The sequence below is a fragment of the Oncorhynchus kisutch genome, linkage group LG1, assembly GCF_002021735.2.
Source record: "Oncorhynchus kisutch isolate 150728-3 linkage group LG1, Okis_V2, whole genome shotgun sequence".
NCBI lineage: Eukaryota > Metazoa > Chordata > Actinopteri > Salmoniformes > Salmonidae > Oncorhynchus > Oncorhynchus kisutch.
The window spans coordinates 17,742,079-17,765,716 of NC_034174.2; the positions used below are offsets into that span (position 1 = coordinate 17,742,079).

A 23,638-nucleotide genomic window follows, 5' to 3' on the forward strand; every position below is an offset into this window, starting at 1 on the left:
TAGAAGAATTACTCTGTGGTTTTCAAATGACTTTCTTATTGCGAGATAGTACTGTTTCATTATTAACAAGTAGTGCTTTGAAGCTAGGATTTATTTGTGTAGCTGAAACAAAATATTAATTTTTGCATTAAGAGGCACTTCAAAGCAAATAAATCGAGGGGTAAAAAGTACTGATAAAATGTGAATCTTTTAGACATTGTGAATTGTGAAGGGCTTTTAACTTTCAAAGTGTTCTGCTGCAGCATACATTGTTTGCTGGGTCAAATATCAAAACAACAAGAAGGAAAAATAAGGATGAGAAGATTTCAAAGGTTTTGAACAGCATTCTAAAAGCCCTCCACGGAGGTTAGCAGCAGCAGAGGGGCTGGATCTACATTGCTGCTACCACATCATCTTACCAAACCCTGGACAATAGTTCTGATACAGTGAAGAAATCCCAACCCTAGCCTTAAACTAACCCTAGTGTGGTAGTGCTTCATGGAATGTATGCATTCACTACTGTAAATTACTCTGGATAAGAGTGTCTTGCTAAATTACTAAAATGTAAATGCAATGGCAGGCGGATTGGGATTTGTCATGTTAAAAAATGTCCACAGCGCCATTCTCTGATGAAAAACAGACAAATTCTGTTTGGGAGGTCTGCCATGTCCTTGAATTTTTCTTTGTTTTAGAATTTTAGAACCGCGTGATTTATGTTGTATCCACCACTCAATCCCAGGACCTTTCACAGGAGATAGGGTCTCATCACTGCCCTCTAGAGGTTAGTTAGGCGGGATGGGGATTGTGTGCTGACTTTATACTCCTGTATAGTCCAACAGGAACAGTGCTAATCTGAAACATGGATGGTCCAGAACTTACTTTGATCACCCTGTTGTTGCAGGAAATTTACTGCACAGCAGGAAATGCAAACCTGTAGTGTATTCAATGTTTAAAAAGGCTTATAAAGTTTAATTTCCACTGTATCACAGTCTGGTACTTCAACTGCACGTCCCTCAACCGCAAGGCTCTCCAAAGGGTGGTGCGGTCTGCACAACTCATGTATGGGGGCAAAATACCTGCCCTCCAAGACACCTACAGCACCCGGTTTCTGGGATAATGGGGTTGATGAGGTTGATGTGGGCCATGAGGATGGAGTCATGGTCAGATTTGCCAAATGAAGGGCAAGGGAGAGCTTTGTACGCTCTGGTTGCACATTGAACATGCTGTTGGAAATTATGTAAAAATTATTTAAATTTCCCTGCATTAAAGTCACCAGCCACCAGGAACGCCACCTCTGGGTGAGCATTTTCCTGTTTGCTTATAGCGGAATACAGCTCGTTGAGCGCGGTTTTAGTGCCAACTTCGCTCTGTGGTGGTATGTAGACAGCTATGAAAAATACTGTTGAAAACTCTCTAGGTAGATAGTGTGGTCTACAGCTTATCATGAGTTACCCCACCTCAGGCGAGCAAAACTTTGAGACTTCCTTAGATATCGTTCACCAGCTGTTGTTGACACAAATGCATTGGCCCCAGCCCCGTGTCTTACCAGAGGCTGCTGTTCTGTCTTGACGATAGAGTGTATAACCCGCCAGCTGTATGTTCTTAATGTCATTGTTCAGCCACAACTCGGTGAAACATAAGATATTGCAGTTTTTAATGTCCCGTTGGTAGGATATATGTGCTTTCAGTTTGTCTCATTTATTTTCCAGCGATTGAATGTTAGCTAGCAGAATGGAAGGCAAGGGCAGATTAGCCACTCGCCGCCTGATCCTCGCGAGGCACCCGGATCTTTTGCCTCGAAATCTCTGTTTCCTTCTCCAGCGAATCACAGGGATCGGGGCCTGGTCGGGTGTCTGCAGTATATTTCTCGCGGCCGACTTATATCCCAATTCTGATGTCCAGAAGCGCTTTTCGGTCATAAGAGTCGGTAGCATCAATATTGTGTACAAAACAAGTTACGAACAACATGAAAAAACAAAATCTTTTTTTTTTTTAATAACATGAATGTTGGAGAGCCGATAAGATGGCAGCCCTACTCTCCGGCGCCACTCTCCGGCGCCATGTTGTTAGATTACTTTTTAGATATTACTGCACTGTCGGAACTAGAAGCACAAACATTTTGCTACACTCGCATTAACATCTGCTAACCACATGTATTTGACAAATAAAATTTGATTTGATTTGATTTAAAATGTCAAACTTTGCTCTAACAACCCCTAAAAAATCCACACTATAATTCACATTTCCTGTTGCTGCACCATTATATTTCTGCTGTGAGAAACAGGTCAAATGAAGATCCTACATCTGTATTGAGAGTGACAGGACTCTCACTGACTGCATGCATAACATACAGTATTGACACATGTGCAGTGGTATACAGCTAGTGATTTCATCATCTTGCTGCTGTCATGACGTTGGCCTGGGGATAGGTTTATGACAGTCATAAATACCTCTTTCCCCATTTTTCCTCTCTCTACCCTACTGATGTTACATTTGCAAAACTCTTTGGTTAACATAGATATTCTGGGAACATCAGAAGGTGGGGGGAAATAAACTATATTCTGATAATACGACCAATTGAACATATGCGGTGGTACTTAATGAATGAATATGATGTCAGTTCGGTTGTCATCTGAGACATTCTCATCAATGATAAGATGACATAAACTCTACAGTGGAAAGTTCACACATCAGAGTTATCAGATTCACATGGAATTGTTGTTCAATTTAAATGTTTTAATATGAAATTATTCGTGATCGGATGAGATGTGATTTTAGCTTCTAAAATGTGAGATTTGGGTTTTCATAAGATAGGGCTCTGCTCAATCAGTGGCCCACCCCTGTGAAGAGACATGGGCTATAAAACCTTTCAAACACGCCCTCCTCTCCCTTCCTATATAAGCCCTTGACGACAATATAACCTCCTGTTCCGAGGACGTGAGGACGATGGTCCGATGTCAGAATGGTTCAGATAATAACTACAGAACGAAGCCAACATCAGCGTGAGCTTTGATTGCGAATGGTATGAACTTTGAACTCTTATTCACTACAGAAGTGATACCTCCTAGCCGTTGAGTAAGCAACAGCCGCTGCAAACGAGGGTTAGGAAGGAACAGAGTATCCCGTCAATCACACAACGACGTTACTACAATGTAACCAATTGACAACCAGAGACATTCTTCAAAGGACAAAGGACTCGGGTTGGACAACACGGCCTTCCATCTACCACCAACCTACTGAAGCGCAGCTCAGAGTAAATATTTATTGCATTTTCCTGTTCCAAATGGGCGGTAATTTAGAATGCATAAGATACGATAGCACAGCTTCGCCCTTTGTTCCTCAGTCTTCCCGCTCATTCACTCAAACCCAGCCCCTTTTCTTTTGTGTAACAAGCTGTCATATCTGTTCCGCCCGCCAGGGACGTTTCCCTTTATGATATAATTTGTAATAAAGTTATGATTTAATTATGTGTATGTGTAATTCTGTGTGATTAGTTAGGTATTTAGTAAATAAGTAATTAAAACCAATTTTGCATTGCTGATTCAACTTGTTAGCCAGGGTTCGTGCAGATAACCAAGAATTTACAACTTTCAGATGAGACTGAATTAAGATGACGATTAATATTGACTGCTATTGATGTAAAATATTACTAGGTCTTTAAGAGTTTATTCGGAAGATAACAGATCTATAAATATTATTTTGTGGTGCCCGACTCTCTAGTTAATTACATTTACATGATTAGGTCAATCAGGTAATATTAATTACGGAGAAATGATTTCATAGAATGGCATGTCATATCATTTAATCCGGCATAGCCAAAGACACAACATTGCTGACTGCAAATGTAACCACACTCCCTCGCAGCCACACGGATTGGACAGGTGCTGTACTTTTCCACAGTGATACTGGTACTTTTTGAAGGTAAACATACTCAGTGATGCATGCTTATTACTGTCTGCTGGGCATGGGGAGTTTGAAGCATAGATCAGTGAGAAGGCAAAGAAGGCAGCAAATCATTCTTTACATTAGGCCTATCTACAGCTAAGAGAAAGAGGGGATAGTATGGAATGATCTAAACCAGTGAGTAGGCTATGACAGGTCTACTGTCTGCTCTGTTTTTATCTTTACTGAAACCTGAGAACATCATGCATGGCATAAAACAGTTTATTTCAATAGACTGACTTAAAGGTGCACTATGCTGAAATGTATCCTGCTTTGCCTGGTTGCAGACATTCTAATAGTTCTAATAGCACAATTTCAGTTTATGGAACAAAACAAGCAAGTATAGTGTAGAGAATCATTGTACCATCTAAATATATTTTCCATAACCCAAAATATTGTATTTTCAGCTGTTAGAAGCCGGTGTACAAAACCAAAAGTAAAAGATACAAAAAAAAATAAGAATGTGAGCATAGAAATAGTACATGTAGAACATATCTACCGCTTATTAGACTTGCTTTCAATGAAAACGACAGATCTATAAATCCTTTTTCTATGTGAATTTGTTTGGGTAGCTCAAAAAGTTACACATGGCTGCTTTAATACAGAACACCATATTTTCCTTTTTATCAATTGGACCAGTATAGTGTTATTTTTAACCAAGAAGAAGGACAATAAATGCATGTTATCTCAATTGTCCTGCCATAGTTTATACATAAATGGTGATTATGTCACATTTAAGCAATTAATAAGTACATTTTTAAGGCCCTGTCTTGATGTGATGGACCACTTCACTGAGCTTATTATTATCTTCTGAACTCGAAAAGAGACTGTTCCATTGCATATTGTACCTCGATAGGCGTTTGTTTTGTGCCAATGATTAAATCAAAGCCATTGCAGTGCCAAAATCGTTGTTAGGTAACGTGAATTGAAGGCCGTTCTCTGCTTGGAGTAAAAGCAAGCAAGCGCTGTTCGCTGACATCCGGAGACTTGCGCGTTTTCTCCTTTACTCCCAGCCTTCGTTCCTCTCTCTTTCGCTCTCCTTCTCTTCCTCATACTCGCTCGAAGCTCTTGACTCCGTCATATACTGCTGTTCCCTCAAAGCAGGGAATAAGGACGGGGCAGAGGCAGTATTGGATTGATTTGCCCGCGGTGCACAACGTCAACAGTCCACACCTGGATGTGTGTTTGACCTGAAGGTAGGTGGCAACATTTAGCATTGTATTACATGTTGCATTGTATTAATACATTTTATATTTGCGGTGCTTCCATCTCATCATAGGGAATTGTTTTTTTTATTAGGCTACAATCTCTCCTTACTTCCGAACAAATTATTGCACATGGCTGTAAAACATGTATGTATCCCTGATTGTTTTATTATAACATGTTTTAAAAGGCCATTCGTAAACTATGCTGGATTCCGTTATATTATGTTTTTCCTCTTGATGTGACGTTACTATGTAAAAAGCACGCTGGAGCGAAATGCCTAGCACAATGTAATATTTCGCAAGGGAGAACATGCCATTGCTGGGCTATTCTGCAATAATTCCATTCCATACGACTGCATTTGCGCTCCCAAAAAGGACAGAGCACATTTGATTCGGGATCTTTACGGTGGAACACGCCCATGGCCTTTCATAATATCCCATGTCGTCGGGACATTGTGTGAAGGCGATGTGTGTGTGGCATGAGGTGATACGAAATAAATGAATACTCCATTTCCATGGTGCGTTCTAGGCATACAGTCATTGGTTCTAGGGCTCCAGAGGCACAACTTGTAGCGTCAATGACGCGGCTATTTCCCTCACATCCTCTGCTCAGCCCTCGCCCCAACTGACAGCTTTAATAACAAACGTAGCTTATTCTCCACGATAGTCATATAGCCATGTTGTCATATAAAGCTAGTAGACAAACACAAATAATGAAGAAGAAGTCAATTAGATGTAATAGGCGTTCCCAGTAATGAGAATAAAAAGTTGATGATCATACACAGCAATATCTATATCAGTATCACAGTGTCCCAGTGTGGATCAAGTTTCAAGTTTCAATGTCACATGCAGAAGTACAGTGAAATCTTTCTTGCAAGCTCCAAACCCAACAATGCAGTAATCAATATAAATGTAGCACAAAAAATAACATAAGGTAGAACAAAAACACACAAGAAATAAAACCAATAAGATCATATTTGGTGTTAGTATTACAGTGTCCCAGTGTGGCATAGTGAAGTCAGGGCCAGCTCTAGCCTTGGGGCTGAGAGAACATTTAGTGATTGTTATGCAATTGTATTAATTTCACCATGGGACAGAGAGAAATGTTTTAAAGCTAATTTCCTGCATTCTACACATTTTGCCATGACTTATGACATGTTAATTATATCTGAGTGAGAGTGACTAACAAAATCAATGGGGGGCCCGTGGCCACATGCCCTGTGTGCCGGTTAGGTATACAGCCATGATTACTACAATTTTAGATAACTGGCTAGATAATTTACCAATCTAAAAATTGTTAGCTGCCATGGCGAATTGAGTGACTGTCAGTGACTGACAAAACAAGAGAAAAACTGCAGACGCACAACAAAAAAATAATTGGATCCGAGTTCCCCTAGCGGCCAGGGGCCCAAAGCGACCGCATATGTTGCTTATGCCTGGAGCCTGTTTAGCCTTAGGCTGAGTGTTAGCCTCCTGGGGATAGAGGCCATGCAGTGGACAGAAGAGAGCACATGTATTAAATTATATTCTATAATATTCTATTATATCCTATTCTATTCTATTATGTTTTATTATGTTTTATTCTGTTATATGACCACTCAGGTGGGTGGCATCTCGCTTTTTTGCCCATGGATGAGAGTGAATTCAGATCCATGATGACAGTCATCCTTGAGCACTTATGTTGAATATATTGCCAGATATACTGGCATACTATTGCTCACAAAGTGCTTTCATCTTTATCATAAGTTTCATCAGGCATTAAAATCCCTGTCCAGTAATGTGGCTTACCTCTGCACTATGCATCCCTACGTTAAGCCTGCATACCAGGGTGGACCGATGGCTTGAACCACACACACTCTTACTGACCATCAACCCTCTCACTCACCTTCATGTTTACCTCAAGGAAGATGCTGTATAGTGCTCTGTTTCTGTTTAATTCAGCCCTGTCATTATATAGTGCAGCTATCCCATCAGGCAGATCACTCAAGAGGGACGAAATTGGATATCTATCCATGTCCTGAGGATGTCGGGAAATGCCTTCAAATCCGGCCACTAAGGGCAACAGTCAGCACTATTACCATCAAGTAGGCTTGGGTTTTCCCATGACTGAATCCCATGACTCTGGATCAGAGGGGTGCGTGATTGATCCCAGTGTTTGATAGCCCCTGTATTTATTATTTTATTTACCCCCGTCCACTTATTTACCCTAGTCCACTTGCCTGATTCTCCCCAGACACTCCCATCTCACACAGTGCACCCACACTCAGATTGATTGATGCTTATGCACACACACACACGCACACAAGCACACACATACACACACAGACAGTCATAAACAGACACGTGGCTGTATGCATAACGCGCTAAGACACTGATCCAAATGGCACACATGGTCCCACATCACACCCTCTCAGAAACACACAAACACCTTCAGGGGTATGTTCAGTCAGGCATTCCCAAGCCGAGTCTTCCCGTTACATGTGTTTAACGTTTCTGAAAGGCATTTCTATGACCTGTGGACATAATATTGAGTGACTGACATCACCAATAACTAATCACTGATTGTTATTATTATTTATATATATATATATATATCCAGATAATCACACCAAAAAAGTATTCCTACAAACAGCACACTGTGAGGGAGTACAATAAGCATCTGGTAGAAGTTAAATGAAATAAACATTCAGAAGACTGTTACGCCACATGCTCAGGCAGGTCCATGTATGGAAGTGGTCTCACCTCTCACCATGATGCTTCTGAGCAGGGGAGCAACTTTGGTTTATTAAGAAGTGAGGAGGGGCAAAACAAATATTTGTCTTTTTACAAATATAAATACTCCAAACAGCCTACCCGACTGCCTAGAGGCTTTAGGACTGCACATGGTCCTAAAGCACACTGTTACCTCGTTTTGCATCACATTCCAATGATGAAACTGGGGGGGACAAAAATGCAATTTCAGAATGTGGGGGGACATGTCCCCCCCGTCCCAAGTTAAAGTTGCACCTCTGCTTCTGAGCCCCTTCTGTTTTCAAATACATAAGTTCTGTTTCAGATCAGAAGCTTCAATAATAATGTCACAGTTGGCGTTCTTGTAAAAGGTGAACAACTCTTCAGTGTTTTTAACCAACACAAACAATGCTCATTGGTCAGGTTCAGTGATCTGGTTGTGCACTGTTTTCCCCAGGATTTTTTTCAGCAGCTGTGGCAAAGTTAGTGTGGGGGGTGGGTGGCGGGTGTGTGTGTGTGTGTGTGTGTGGGGGGGTGGGGGGGGGGGGGGGGGGGGGGGGGGGGGGGTAGTAGTGTGCGCGGCTAACGCTACGGTGTCCAATCAACATTTTTAAAGGCCCTCTTGGCCGCAGAGACAACATTTTGCTATTTGAAAGATCTTTCTGCAATTCTACACATTTTGCCATTGTGGCACAGGTACAATTTTACAGTTTTAAAGCTAGTTTACTGCAATTCATATTTTTTTGCCATGGTTTTTGCTCTTATGTTATCTGAGTGACTCAAACATTATAATAAAATCAGTGGGGGCCCAATGTCAAGACATTTTTAAACTTTTTGATATTCTTTGACTAGTCTGTTTTTATTTTGGTGATTGTTAGTTCTCAAAGATGAGTATTCAAAACAGAAGAACACCTGCTCTTTCCATGACATAGACAGACCAGCAATGTTCCCTCTCATTTTTTAAATCACTGAGCAAATTTCAGTTCTGCTGACTGCAAACTGTACCCGCTTTAAGTTTGTTTTAACAGTGGTCAAGTAGGCTACTGTGGCTATTTGATCATCATGTAGGCCTACTAGAGCTGGCCTACCATCAAAAATAATGGAGAAAATGCCAGTGTGTGGTGTTCAAAGGAAGCCAATATTCCATGAGACTTGAAAAAAAAACATGCAGGGCTTGACATTAACCTGTTTATTCACTTGTCCTTCAGATAAGGAGGTGAGTGAGTGAAATGTTGTTTTGTTGTTTGATGCAAGAAACCGCTTTAGAAAATAAAATACCTAATTATTCTCATACCATTATTACAGAGAATCAGACAAATTAGGTCTGTGTAGAATATGTGCCTGAGTCATGTCTGTATGTGCCTGAGTCATGCCTACAACAAAATCTCTTGGTTAGTTTTGCATACTGGAGCAGCAGGTAGATGGCAGGTAGCCTAGTGGTGAGAGCCGAAAGGTTGCAAGATCGAATCCCTGAGCTGACAAGGTAAAAATCTGTAGTTCTGAACAAGACAGTTAACCCCCTGTTCCTAGGCTGTCATTGAAAATAAGAATTTCTTCTTAACTGACTTGCCTAGTTAAATAAAGATAAAATGTTAAGTCTTGCATAGTTTGTTTTGTTTCGGCATGTTGCATTGAAAGTGGTTAATATTGCATTGATTTCATCGCAATTCCCACCATAAAGGGAAACGTTGTGGGGAAAACTCTAGAAAGTTCAATTAAGTTCAATCTTGTGCTTCTCTGGGCAAGCTGATATTTCTTCTTCACTAAGCGCACATCCACAGCTTAGAGGAAACATTGCTGACCAGGTGAATCCAGGTCAAAGCTATGATCCCTTATTGATGTCACTTGTTAAATCCACTTCAATCATTGTAGATGAAGGGGAGGAGACAGGTTAAAGAAGGATTTTTAAGCCTTGAGACAATTGAGAAATGGATTATGAATGTGTGCCATTCAGAGGTTGAATGGGCAAGACAAAAGAGGATAGGTAGAGGAGAGGATAGTCAGAGGATAGGTAGAGGAGAGGATAGCCAGATGATAGGTAGAGGAGAGGATAACCAGAGGATAGGTAGAGGAGAGGATAGCCAGAGGATAGGTAGAGGAGAGGATAGCCAGAGGATAGGTAGAGGAGAGGATAGCCAGAGGATAGGTAGAGGAGAGGATAGTCAGAGGATAGGTAGAGGAGAGGATAGTCAGAGGATAGGTAGAGGAGAGGATAGGATAGGTAGAGGAGAGGATAGTCAGAGGATAGGTAGAGGAGAGGATAGCCAGACGATAGGTAGAGGAGAGGATAGCCAGAGGACATGTAGAGGAGAGGATAGCCAGAGGATAGGTAGAGGAGAGGATAGTCAGAGGATAGGTAGAGGAGAGGATAGTCAGAGGATAGGTAGAGGAGAGGATAGTCAGAGGATAGGTAGAGGAGAGGATAGTCAGAGGATAGGTAGAGGAGAGGATAGTCAGAGGATAGGTAGAGGAGAGGATAGCCAGAGGATAGGTAGAGGAGAGGATAGCCAGAGAATAGGTAGAGGAGAGGATAGCCAGAGGATAGGTGGAGGAGAGGATAACCAGATGATAGGTTTAGGAGAGGATAACCAGAGGATAGGTAGAGGAGAGGATAGCCAGAGGACAGGTAGAGGAGAAGATAGCCAGAGGATATGTTTAGGAGAGGATAACCAGAGGATAGGTAGAGGAGAGGATAGCCAGAGGACAGGTAGAAGAGAAGATAGCCAGAGGATAGGTTTGGGAGAGGATAACCAGAGGATAGGTTTAGGAGAGGATAACCAGAGGATAGGTAGAGGAGAGGATAGCCAGAGGATAGGTAGAGGAGATGATAGCCAGAGGACAGGTTTAGGAGAGGCTAACCAGAGGATAGGTAGAAGAGAGGATAACCAGGGGATAGGTAGAGGAGAGGATAAACAGAGGACAGGTAGGGAAGAGGATAGCCAGAGGATAGGTAGAGGAGATGATAACCAGATGATAGGTAGAGGAGATGATAGCGAGAGGATAGGTATAGGAGATGATAGCCAGAGGACAGGTTTAGGGGAGGATAACCAGATGATAGGTAGAGGGGGGGATAGCCAGAGGATAGGTTGAGGACATGATAGCCAGAGGACAGGTAGATGAGAGGATAGCCCGAGGAGAGGATAGTCAGAGGATAGGTAGAGGAGAAGATAGTCAGAGGATAGGTAGAGGAGAGGATAACCAGAGGAGAGGTAGAGGAGATGATAGCGAGAGGATAGGTATAGGAGATGATAGCCAGAGGACAGGTTTAGGGGAGGATAACCAGATGATAGGTAGAGGGGGGGATAGCCAGAGGATAGGTTGAGGACATGATAGCCAGAGGACAGGTAGATGAGAGGATAGCCCGAGGAGAGGATAGTCAGAGGATAGGTAGAGGAGAAGATAGTCAGAGCATAGGTAGAGGAGAGGATAACCAGAGGAGAGGTAGAGGAGAGGATAGCCAGAGGACAGGTAGAGGAGAGGATAGCCAGAGGACAGGTAGAGGAGAGGATAACCAGAGAATAGGTAGAGGAGAGGATAGCCAGAGGACAGGTAGGGGAGAGGATAGCCAGAGGATAGGTAGAGGAGATGATAGCCAGATGATAGGTAGAGGAGATGATAGCCAGATGATAGGTAGAGGAGATGATAGCCAGAGGATAGGTAGAGGAGAGGATAGCCAGAGGATAGGTCGAGGAGATGATAGCCAGAGGATAGGTAGAGGAGAGGATAACCAGAGGACAGGTAGAGGAGAGGATATCCAGAGGATAGTTAGAGGAGATGATAGCCAGAGGACAGGTAGAGGAGAGGATAACCAGAGGATAGGTAGAGGAGAGGATAGCCAGAGGACAGGTAGAGGAGAGGATAACCAGAGGAGAGGATAGCCAGAGGATAGGTAGAGGAGAGATAACCAGAGGACAGGTAGAGGAGAGGATAGCCAGAGGAGAGGATAGCCAGAGGATAGGTAGAGGAGAGGATAACCAGAGGATAGGTAGAGGAGAGGATAGCCAGAGGACAGGTAGAGGAGAGGATAGCCAGATGACAGGTTTAGGAGAGGATAACCAGAGGATAAGTAGAGGAGAGGATAGGTACAGGAGAGGATAGCCAGAGGACAGGTAGAGGAGAGGATAACCAGAGGATAGGTAGAGGAGAGGATAACCAAAGGACAGGTAGAGGAGATGATAGCCAGAGGATAGGTAGAGGAGAGGATATTGAGGCTGTTCTGAGGGTAAAAATTAGGGGGGTGTGCAGCTCAATATTGGAAGGTGTACATACTGTAGCTCTATTATACAACGGGTGGGTCTAATCCTGAATGCTGATTGGTTAAAATCGCATTCCATCCGATGTCTATTCTACAAGTTACCACTGGCTAAAGCTATGACTTTGAAATGCCTGTTTACTCTGTTCCATCTCAATGGGCAATCCACTATCTCATCAGCCCAGCCAGGCAATTTATAAACTTCATCTCCACTATAAAAAGCATCTCGACATTATCTCCCATTTCTAGCATTTGGCTTTCAACAGCTGACTCTCCAACATTTGGAACATCGTTTCAATATTGAAATTTGATCTCCAGCTGTCCCATAGTAATGAACGTGTTGGGAGCCAGGATGAGACAGACAGACAGACAGACAGACAGCTTTTCTCAGTCAGTCAAAATAATGAATCAGCTGTCATAATTTTTATGGATCTATACAAAGAAATGTCAATAGAAAACAGTTCAAACAAAACTAAATGCAGCTAGTTTGCAGTCTTTCCAGCTTCAGTTTGCAGTGATTGTGTTGGCTAGCTCCTCTTAACAACAGTGTCCTGACGAGAGAGCACATTTTCTATGCCAGGCGAAATCGTGCATCATTAGCTCATTGTTATGGATGTATCCAAATAAATGTCCAGAGAAAACAGCTTAAACAAACTCAAATGCAGCTACTTTGCTGTTATTCTGGCTGCACTGTTTGACATGACTGTAAGCTAGCAAGCAAGGGATAAGAACGATGTCAGCCAGTATGGCAATGGAACATTTAGATCAAACAACTGGGAACGTGTCCATAGATGCAGAACAAAAAGCCTTAACGACTGGGTCGTGTCTCTGGCAACCGAACCAATAGAACTAACGACCAGATGGCTTGGGGAGCAATATGAAATTTGTGTCCAGACTATATCTCGTGGATGAATGAAATAGTACAAATAAATTCAGAAAGATATCATATTTTCTGAAAATATGTCAATCATAATTTGGTAACCTGTTGTATAACACACCCATGCTAATATATCCTCCAAACACCGGCTTCTCTGGCATTATCACTTAATTATCTTTTCTACATAATTCATATCTGGTTTTGGTCATTTATGTTTACAGTGAAAACATTGTAACATCCTGAGAATTATCTTCCAAAATAAATAAAATATTTGAAATCATATTTTTTTGAGTGGCGGCAATGATTTAGCAGTGGTAGCCCGCCACTGCTAAATGAATATAGGGGAAAAACTGTTATGGTTTTGTGTTCAGTGGACAATTGACCTCTTGACCTCTTCATGAAGCTCCATGGTTCTCTCCATAGGGCTGTAATTCTCCATTACTGTTGCATCCTATCTGACTGCGGCAATCAGATTGTGACAGTTGTGAACTGTTTGCTACTGGAATTCATATTTTTATGCAGGCGCTGACTTTGGACAGCTTTTGTAGTTGTCCAAAGTATAAGTTTTGTGGTTGTTTTTGTACAAAAAACCTGTCGTTTTAGATTGAATGGCATGTTGATATTTGGATAGCTGTTGTCTTCTCTCCTTGAATTTGAACAATGCAGGATTGGATTAATGCTGCAACCTTTAGAACAAAGTAGCCATTTAATTTTCCGAACTTGGCTAATTAAACCAAGTATATTATGAAATACTGTTTGTTTTAATTGCCTTCCTGTGAGCCAGTTATATGAAGAATGCGTACCAAAACACCTCACCAAGTAAAGCCTCATCAAATGACTATCTGCCTTGCGAATACATGTAGTCAAGTTTTTTTTTATCTCTTGATTCAATCAGCTATCCACAGGAGGTTGGTGGCACCTTAATTGGGGAGGAGGGGCTCATGGTAATGGCTGGAGCGGAATAAGTGGAAAGGTATCAAATACTTCAAACACATGGTTTCCATGTGTTTGATTCCATTCCATTCGCTCCGTTCCAGCATTTATTATGAGCCGTTCTCCACTCAGCAGCCTCTACTGCCATATATCCTCTTTTTGTTTGGCTCTGAAAACTGGAACTAGGCTATGATAGTACATCTCTATTACAGGGGTCTCAAATTCCACAGAGGGCAGTTTCTGCAGGTTTTTTGTTTTTCAATTAAGACCTAGACAACCAGGTGAGTTCCTTACTAATTAGTGACCATAATTCATCAATCAAATACAAGGGTGGTGCGAAGACCCACAGACACTTGGCTCTCCGTGGGATGAGTTTGTCACATGTTCTCTATTAGATCCTTAGCTCTTCAGCCATCAGCACTAAGTATACTTTTATTGCTCCATCCCTATAATCGTCATCTTATTTTTGGAGTTTGTTTGTGTTAAATCCCTCTCTCAGGCACAGCTGTCTGTGCTGCTGGAATTTCAGCAGCCTGGCCTTATATACTATAGATGTAACATAGTAAATGTATATCCAGGACACTCAAATTAGTATGATATGTTACATTTGGTATGGTTAGACAAGACAGACTAACTAAAGTAGGTTGGTGGGTCATGGTGGATGGGTGGACTTTGCGTGTTCGAATCTCATCAACTTGAGCTAATTAGCAACTTTGCCAATACTTATTACTTTTTAGCTACTTTGCAACTACTTAGCATATTAGCTAACCTTTCCCCTAACCCTAACTCTAACCTTAACCCTTTAGCCTTAACCCTTTAGCCTAACTCCTAATCCTAACCCCTAGCCTCGCTAATGTTAGCCACCTAGCTAATGTTAGCTTTAGCCACCTACCTAGCTAATGTTAGCCACAACAAATTGGAATTCATAACATATCCTACGTTTTGCAAATTCACAACATATCGTAGGAATTCCAATTCATAACAAAATGTATAAATTACAATTCATAACATATTATACGAAATGGATGATGGACATCCACAAATGAATACATACCATATGAAGTGTAACATATCATACAAATTTTTATTTTTATTTAATTGAACTTTTATTTAACTAGGCAAGTCAGTTAAGAACAAATTCTTATTTACAATGACGGCCTACCGGGGAACAGTTGGAGTGTTGGAGTAATTGGAGTGTCCCGGATTTACATTAACTATGTTATGTCTACCCCTGAGTCCAGGTTGATTTCAGAGCACAGCATGTAGCTTTTCCCTGATTTGAAATTCAAATGAGGAAATATGAAGTATCTACTGGGTCTGAGGCACAGAGGCAGCGCTCCTCACTGTGCTCTGTCTTTACCTGGAGACAACCAGCTCCTGTACCCCATGTTAACCTAATATACTGATCCCACTAATCGTTACCACATTACAACATGCTGAATTTATCATTAGAAAATATGAATGCATTATCTTGTTTGTATCATTATTCATTTATTACAGTACAATACAGTACCAAACCAGGAAAAATGAAGCCAGATGTTCTTTCCCTACAGATGTAGGATCATAATTTGATCACAGGAAATGTTAAACTTGGAGTGCATTTGAGGTTTTAAAAAGATTTCTGAAGTTTGTAATTTCTACTTTGAAACTTGATTTTCTCTTGTGAAAAGATGTATCAACCTCTACAAAAATGTCCATTCATTATAATTCACATTACCTGTTGTTGCAGGATTATTTTTCTGCTGTAGCAAACTGTCTCAAAATAAGATCATCTCTACAAACTGTATACAGTACTTTAGTACATGGGCTTTATAGTGCAGTGTGTGTTGAGGACAGAGTGTATGCTTTTTTTTTCTACTCTGGGCTGTCATTACTGCTGGCCCTGTGGACTGTTCCATGGCTCTGTGTTGTTGTAGTTGGGTGAATCTAGTCACATCTTATGCAGCGTTGCAGGGATGAGTCGGGAGGCAGTCACAGAGACGAGCCAAAGGCTTGGTCAGGGACACTGCTACTGAGAATACACACAGACAGAAGAGGAAACTTCACTTTACACTGCTCTCTGAGGTTAGCATGGTAAGGTCTATTCTGGATATTTGATTTAATGCATGGAGGGTTGCGTTCCCTCGTGGTCAAAGACTGTTGGCAAACCGAGTCGATGGCTGATTTGAATGTGATGGTAGTGCAATCTTATTTCTGTGTACCATTCCTAAACAGCAGTATTTGAGCTGACTTTCTTATTGAAGTAACCCTGTTGATGACTGAAGCTGTGCCATCAAAGGCTTTAAGGATAACTATAGGACTATTTACTGTCAGCTGGGGACAATGAGGTATTGTCTTGCCATAGGAAATACAAGTCAATGACAGTCAATGAGTGTGTTTTCTGAATGGGCTAGACAGAGGGTGTTGATATGTCTACTGACTGACTGCTGGGCAATGAGCTGTCTCTCCCGTCTCTGTGTTCCCTCTTGCATACCTGTCTTCCTCTCACTTCCTCAGTGTTGTCCCATCACCTCCTACTGCTGTCTGTCTGCTCAGGAGTTTTATTTTTAGCATCAGTTATTACACACTCTGCACTAGCCTCACTGATTCATTGGCCCCTCTCTCACATCGGTCTGTTCTGATGAGATAGGTGTTTTACTATTATACATCCTAGGGAGCTGCTATTTCATTTCTAATCAAATGTTTCTTGTTACATGCTCCCGAGTGGCGCAGCGGTCTAAGGCACTGCATCTCAGTGCTAGAGGCATCACTACAGACCCTGGTTTGATTCCAGGCTGTATCACAACAGGCTGTGATTGGGAGTCCCATAGGGCGGCACACAATTGGCCCGGGTTTGGCCGGGTTAAGCCGTAATTTGTCAATATGAATTTGACTTGCCTGACTTGCCTAGTTATATAAAAAATAAAAACATGCGCTAAATACAACAGGTGTAGACCTTATTGTGAAATGCTTACTTACAAGCCCTTAATTAACCAACAATGGAATTTGGGCCTTGTCTTGACAAAGCATTATATCCTTCGTGTGGGACTCATTAAAAAAAAAATCTTTGTCCAGCTCGAGGTGAATAATCGCTGTTCTGATGTCCAGAAGCTCTTTTCGGTCATAAGAGATGGTAGCTGCAACATTATGTACAAAATGAGTTACAAAAAAATTTACAAATAAAAATAGCACAGTTGGTTAGGAGCCTGTAAAACGGCAGCCATCCCCTCTGGCGCCATTATAGCCTTAATGCGGTTTTATGCCCGTCTTTTATTTAAAGCTTCCCATCATCGCCCGTGGAGTACGATGGGAAGTGTCACTTTGTCCTTCTGAAGGGGAGCCAGAGCCAGCCCATGGAGGTTGCAGTGAGTCAGCAGGTTCTGAGGCTGCATGCAAGGGTTTTCTCTCTCTCTTTCTTACATATCTGCCTCCCCCTTTCCCATCCCTCACTCTCTCTTCTTCCCTGAACAAATCTCCTCTCCTTTTTCAGGCATGAGACTTGTCATGTCCCACGCTCTCTCTGATCTGGTGGGATGATGTGCATGCTTCATGCCTCATTGTTTTTCATTGCAGCTCAGACAGTAGGTGTCTGCTATTTGTGCTACTGTATCTTACAGCTATCCAGTACCTCAGGCAGTGGTGGTCGGTGCCATTTAAGATGAGGGAGGATGATTCTTTTGTTAATGATCATGGCCTTATTTCCATTACAGCATTTTGGATAACTGTCATTCATATTCCATTCACCCAGCTCAATGTAACAGCGATAGATTTAGGTTACTACATGATACTTAAATTATTCCTGTACCCATCATAATATTGCTACAACATAGCCTATGAATGAGACTTTACAATGTAGGTACACACAGGTTGAGAGAATTGTGCGTAATCAAGGTGACAGTGATACATTCAATACCGCCATGCACACTCTTGCCTACATCTAGTTGATCTAGGGTGTAATCATTAGTCTCACAGTTGCAAACGAGAGTTTCTATTGGACAGATTCAGGTATGTTTATCTTCGTTCCATTTTCTAAGAAACGTTTTTCAACAGAATCAGTGGAATGAATACACCTCTGATCACACACAAACACAGTTCACTTTCATAGCAGCCACATAAAAACAGCATGATCAATTTGCTCATTGTATATATAATTCCTTTTTGCAACAATCTATGCGTTCTTTGATTTGGTGGACAACATGTCAGTACATGCTGCAAGAGCTCTGATAGGTTGGAAGACGTCCTCCGGAAGTTGTCATAATTACTGTGTAAGTCTACGGAAGGGGGTGAGAACCATGAGCCTCCTAGGTTTTGTATTGAAGTCAATGTACCCAGAATTAAAGTCAATGTACCCAACAGTTGTCACAGTGACATTCTATTGACATGGATACTTGCATACTACCCTGCATGAATCTGCAGGTAGCTAACCAACCAGGTTCAATGTTAGCTAGCTGACATTCAGCTACAACTCGCAAAGCAAATGGCTCTGAGATATGAATAATAAGATCATACTCATAATGTTAGCTGCCCTTAGTTTGAAGATGTAATCCGGAGACAGGTGTTTTCTCCATCTCCTTAGCTATCATACTCTAATTCCACTGATTTCAAAACTCGGTCCAGAAGGTGGAGAGCAACGCTTATGCAGTTCTACTACTCAATACATTTTTTTTAAAGCCACGTTAGACAGGATTACCTACACATACTGACCAACTCAAATAGACAGAAGCGTGCTATATGGCAGGCCAATCTGAACTCATCTCTTGGCATGTCCAGCTCGCTCATTAGCTCAGTCAATCATGGCTAGCGGGAAGGTTGCTGACAGCTCGCTCATTATCTCAGCCAATCATGGCTAGTGGGAAGGTTGCTGACTTTTTCTGTGGCTAAACCAACTAGGCTCTTAATTTAAAACCTCTAGGGTAGGGGGCAGCATTCTGAATTTTGGATGAAAAGCATGCCCAAATTAAACTGCCTGCTACTCGGGCCCAGAAGATATGATATGCATATAACTGGTAGATTTGGATAGAAAACACTGCGAAAACCTGAGAAAAATCCATTCAGGAAGTATTTTATTTGTTGGTTTTGTAGTTTTCTATTCAATGCCATTACAGTATCCATTGACTTAGGACTCTATTTGCAGTTCCTATGCCTTCCACTAGATGTCAACATTCTTTAGAAATAGTTTCAGGCTTGTATTCTTATAAATGAGGGAGTAAGACCAATCTGACGTGTCACAAAGCTTTTTCATGCGCAATCCCGAGAGAGTGCATTTCTTGTTTACCTTTTATATTGACAACGTTATTGTCCGGTTGAAATATTATAGATAATTTAGGCTAAAAACAACCGGAGGATTGAATATAAACATCATTTGACATGTTTCTATGAACTTTACGGATACAATTTGGATTTTTTTGTCTGCCTGTTTTGACTGCGTTTGAGCCTGTGGATTATTGAAGAAAACGCACAAACAAAACTGGGGTTTTTGGATATAAAGAGACTTTATCGAACAAAAGGAACATTTATTGAGTAAATTAATGTCTTCTGAGTGCCACCATATGAAGATCATTAAAGGTAAGGGATTAATTTGATCTCTATTTCTGAGTTTTGTAACGCTTCTGCTTGGCTGGTACCTGGGCTATGTTCTCAAATAATCGTAAGGTATGCTTTCGCCGTAAAGCATTTAAAAAATCTGACACCGTGGTTGGATTCACAAGAAGATCATCTTTAAACCTATCTAAAATATGTTTTGTTTTCTGAATTTTTATAAATGTGTATTTCTGTATTTGAATTTGACGCTCTGCAATCTCACTGGATGTTGGCCAGATGGGACGCTAGCATCCCACATACCCTAGAGAGGTTAAAAATTAAATTCATATTTACAGATGGCATACAAGAAGGCACATGAATGTTCACATGTTCCAGAAGGCATTTCTGTCCAAAAACGCATTTTGATAAAAAAATATATATGCCTAGTTTCCTGAATTGGGAAAAAATACTATTGAATTCATTTTAGAATAAGGCTGTATATAGGGCAGCAGCCTCTAAGGTGCAGGGTTGAGTAGCTAGGCTACTGTATACCTTCATTGCAAACAGTGTGTTTTAATCAATTATTTGGTTACATTAATATATTTAGTATAGTTTTATCTAAAAATAACTTTTTCAATGTTTCACTATTAATAAAAAAAAAAATGAAATTCAATAATGATGGTCCTACCCCTCCTCTGACGATCCTCCAGTAACCTCAGGGATTCAGTGATGTTAATTGGTAGAGGAGTTGAGTAGTTGTGTGTAGCTCAGTGCAGCCAGTGAGATCACTGCAGAATGTGTTTTCCTGTTGTCGGTCTCTGATGTACATTCATAGGCCTATACACTTCAGCAGTCCCTGTGACCTCAGCGCCGTTTCATCTTTCCGCTGTGAAAAACATCAGAGATTTAATTAGCCTGTCAGGAGAAGAGCAAGTTTAAATCGGTGCTCATGTAAACTGGGACATTTGATTAGTGTCACGTTTGTTTTTATTTAAGATGATGGAGAGTTCTCACAAGGGCCAGCCTCTACAGTTGCTCTACATTTTAGCAGACGCTCTTATCCAGAGGGACTTAGAAGTTGAGTTCTCATACTTTTTTCATACTGGTCCACTGTGGGAATCAAACCCACAACCAATAATGGACATTTTTCAAGGGGTTGATGTATTTTTCATATGTGAAAATCAAGTCTGACATTTTAAAGTAGAAATTACTAACTTCAGAAGCCTTTTTAAACCTCAAATACACAACTCGTTTTTAACCCTCCTGCTGTGTTTCGGTCGATTTGGACCGATTTACAAGTTTTCTCTCTGAAAAATGTCGTTAATTTAATCTGATTGTCAAAAGGTTCCATGACTTAACATTTTGGGTGCTTTATTTAACTTTTGTACACCTGTGGTGTTCCCGGTCAAAAATGACCGGCCATTAGAAATGAATGGGTGAGACTACACTTAGTGTATCAAATTGAGTTCAGGCAAATGCCCATTCATCATTGAGCACACGTACACGTACACACACACACCTCACTTCCCTTCTTGGCTTCCATGGCAACCCCCACGGGAACCTTTACCCAATAGAATCTTTCCCCCACTGGAAACACAATCACAACATTGTTTCAATAATATATAGAACTTTTCTCGCAGCTCTGGTATGTAAAGCTTTTTTGAGGCCTTGCTCACAATACATTCTGTGGCAGCACAATAACCAAACTATATACTGTATGTGAGGCCCTTGATCATATCTTTGATCATGACACTGGTGAGGAGAGAGTCCTTGTTAAACTTTGACACAAAGTAGTCTGTGATAAATAGCACAATATGTTTCTTCTGAGTATTTCTTATAGTCAAAATAATCCATACTCAAAAATGGGTTATATGAGCTCAGGTCAATGAGGCTTACAGGCCATGAATAGAAAATAGAAGTTCAAAACTTGTAATGTTCAGAAGAATGTAAATTGATAAAAAGATCTAACACAACATTAGGGGATAATATATGTATTAGTATGGATTTATAATCAGCTATAATGGGGCGGTCATATTGGACCGGGAACACAAAATTAATATGAAATGAACCCAACAGGAGGGTTAATATCCTGCATGGCAGGAAAGGTCTCCGACAACAGGATGATCAAATTAAGATCCTACATCTGTACATATTGCTGCATATAGTTATACCATTATACATTTTTCATACAGTATATTGCAGGGCAGATCGGATTGGATAGGCCGCCATCACATTGATTTGTTGGCTCTGTGAAAAAACATGGCTTTGTTTTCTCTTTTCCCAGTGCTAATGTCCCTGGTCAAAAGGCTTTGTTGATGCTTTGTTGATGTTTGTAGGCGAGTAGCATATCAGCAGGAGGTGTGGAATAGTTGGGTCCCGAGGAGCAAAGGAGAGGAAACTACTCCTAGTCCCTCTGGTCCTGTCCTGTAGCTCTCAAACTGGTCAGATTGGATGGGAGATCCTGGCTGTGCCTCACCACAATGTATGCTGTAAGTTTAAGCTCATTTACTGCATTTCTATACAATTAAAAAACCTTAAAACGCTATTTGCAGAACAGCAAGAAAATAAATAATTATAATACCAGCCATTATCACCTTAGCTGCTGTAGGTTCATTCACCTCAGTCGATCTAAAAACACATAGCCTATTAGCTATAACATTTTAATGTTATATCCCTGAAAGGATGGAAATATGACAAATGATTCACACTGACACGTAGCATCAGCGACATTGTTAGAACTGTATTGTTTGCATTTTGATTATATTTTAATGTAGATGTAAGGACCGACGCTGCAGGTACGGGGAGTCAAACATTTAATCAGGAACAGACATGAAACAAGACAGGAACAGCGTCAGCACACGGGTATACAAGGACATATGACAATCAATGCTGGAGCGGGGAACCAAACAGATATAGGGGAGGTAATAATCCAATAATCGCTGATGTGCGTGCTGGAGGGAAGGCAGGTGTGCGTAATGCTGGGGAGCCTGGCGCTCGCCAGGGAGGGGGAGCTGGAGCAGGTGTGACAGTAGGCCTATAGGGAAGATAGGCCATATGGAGATGTTCATATTGAAACATATTATATATTTTTTAAGTTCCTAACTTGTTTGGTAAGATTAGTACAGATTTTCTCAGGGGAACCCACATGGGGCCTGACTCCAAGTTTGGGAACCACTGTACTAACCTCTCCCTCTGCTTGCTTCCTCTCTCTGTCTCCTCTCTCTGTCTCCTCTGCTTCCTCCTGCATGCCTGCAGCCTGCCTCAGCCTCACCACTGAGAGCCACATGCTCACATCACTGTCTCCCAGTAGATCTCTGCAGGAGTCACAGGACAATTTTAAAATGCCTTTTGTCTGACATCTAGCAAACTCACTGTCAGCAGCGTCTCTAGTGGCCTACCTTAGCGGACTGTGAGCTGGGGTAGTTCATATCACATCTCAGGTCCGTGCTGCAAGAGGGCGGAGTTAGCTGTTTGAGAGAGTGGTGAATGTGCTGCTAAAAAGGCAAATCTGGGGGACGCAGGCTAATATAACAAACAAACCACTGTTTATGATTCCACTGGTTCGCAAAGAGGTCGGCGCGATTAAGCTCCGTCAGATCAAGAATATAAGCTTCCTGAGCTTTGATCAACGCTGGGAGCAATATTTAGATATTGATTTTCTTTATTGTGTACAAAATATATATTTTTGTTATTATTTTTTTCAAATTAGAAAAATAACTAAGGTCCAGACCTCTGTTTTCATATGTAGTTACGGCCATGACTTAGATATATAGGCAATGTACAGGATTATTTACAAGCTAACCAAGGCCAATGTATGTGTGAATGACGGTCTCATGTAATCTCTCTTTTGTATGTAGTGTGTGACTGTGAGATGGGTGAGGTGTCTGCAGCCTGTTATTTTACCACAGTGCTACTTCACCCCTGATGCCTGACACAAAGATATCTCCTCTGTCATGATGATGGCCATGAGCACAGCAACAAATACTATCTCAAATCAAATCAAATGTATTTATATAGCCCTTCGTACATCAGCTGATATCTCAAAGTGCTGTACAGAAACCCAGCCTAAAACCCCAAACAGCAAGCAATGCAGGTGTTGAACCACGTTGGCTAGGAAAAACTCCCTAGAAAGGCCAAAACCTAGGAAGAAACCTAGAGAGGAACCAGGCTATGGGGGATGGTCAGTCCTCTTCTGGCTGTGCCGGTTGGAGATTATAACAG

General features: G+C 41.3%; 1 protein-coding gene across 12 annotated transcripts in view; it reads left to right on the top strand.

The window, feature by feature from the left end:
• The first annotated feature begins 4,829 nt into the window (after window positions 1–4,829).
• Window positions 4,830–23,638, top strand: part of LOC109877466 (band 4.1-like protein 1) — a 180,809-nt gene continuing 162,000 nt past the window's right edge. For 3 of the 12 annotated variants that reach the window (XM_031790881.1, XM_031790998.1, XM_031790811.1), the window contains exon 1: window positions 4,831–5,117. The gene's annotated coding sequence lies outside the window, so the exon portion shown is untranslated. Of the gene's footprint in view, window positions 5,118–23,638 lie in introns of all 12 variants that reach the window. The other 9 variants (XM_031790623.1, XM_031790662.1, XM_031790598.1 and 6 more) reach the window with 6 other exon arrangements.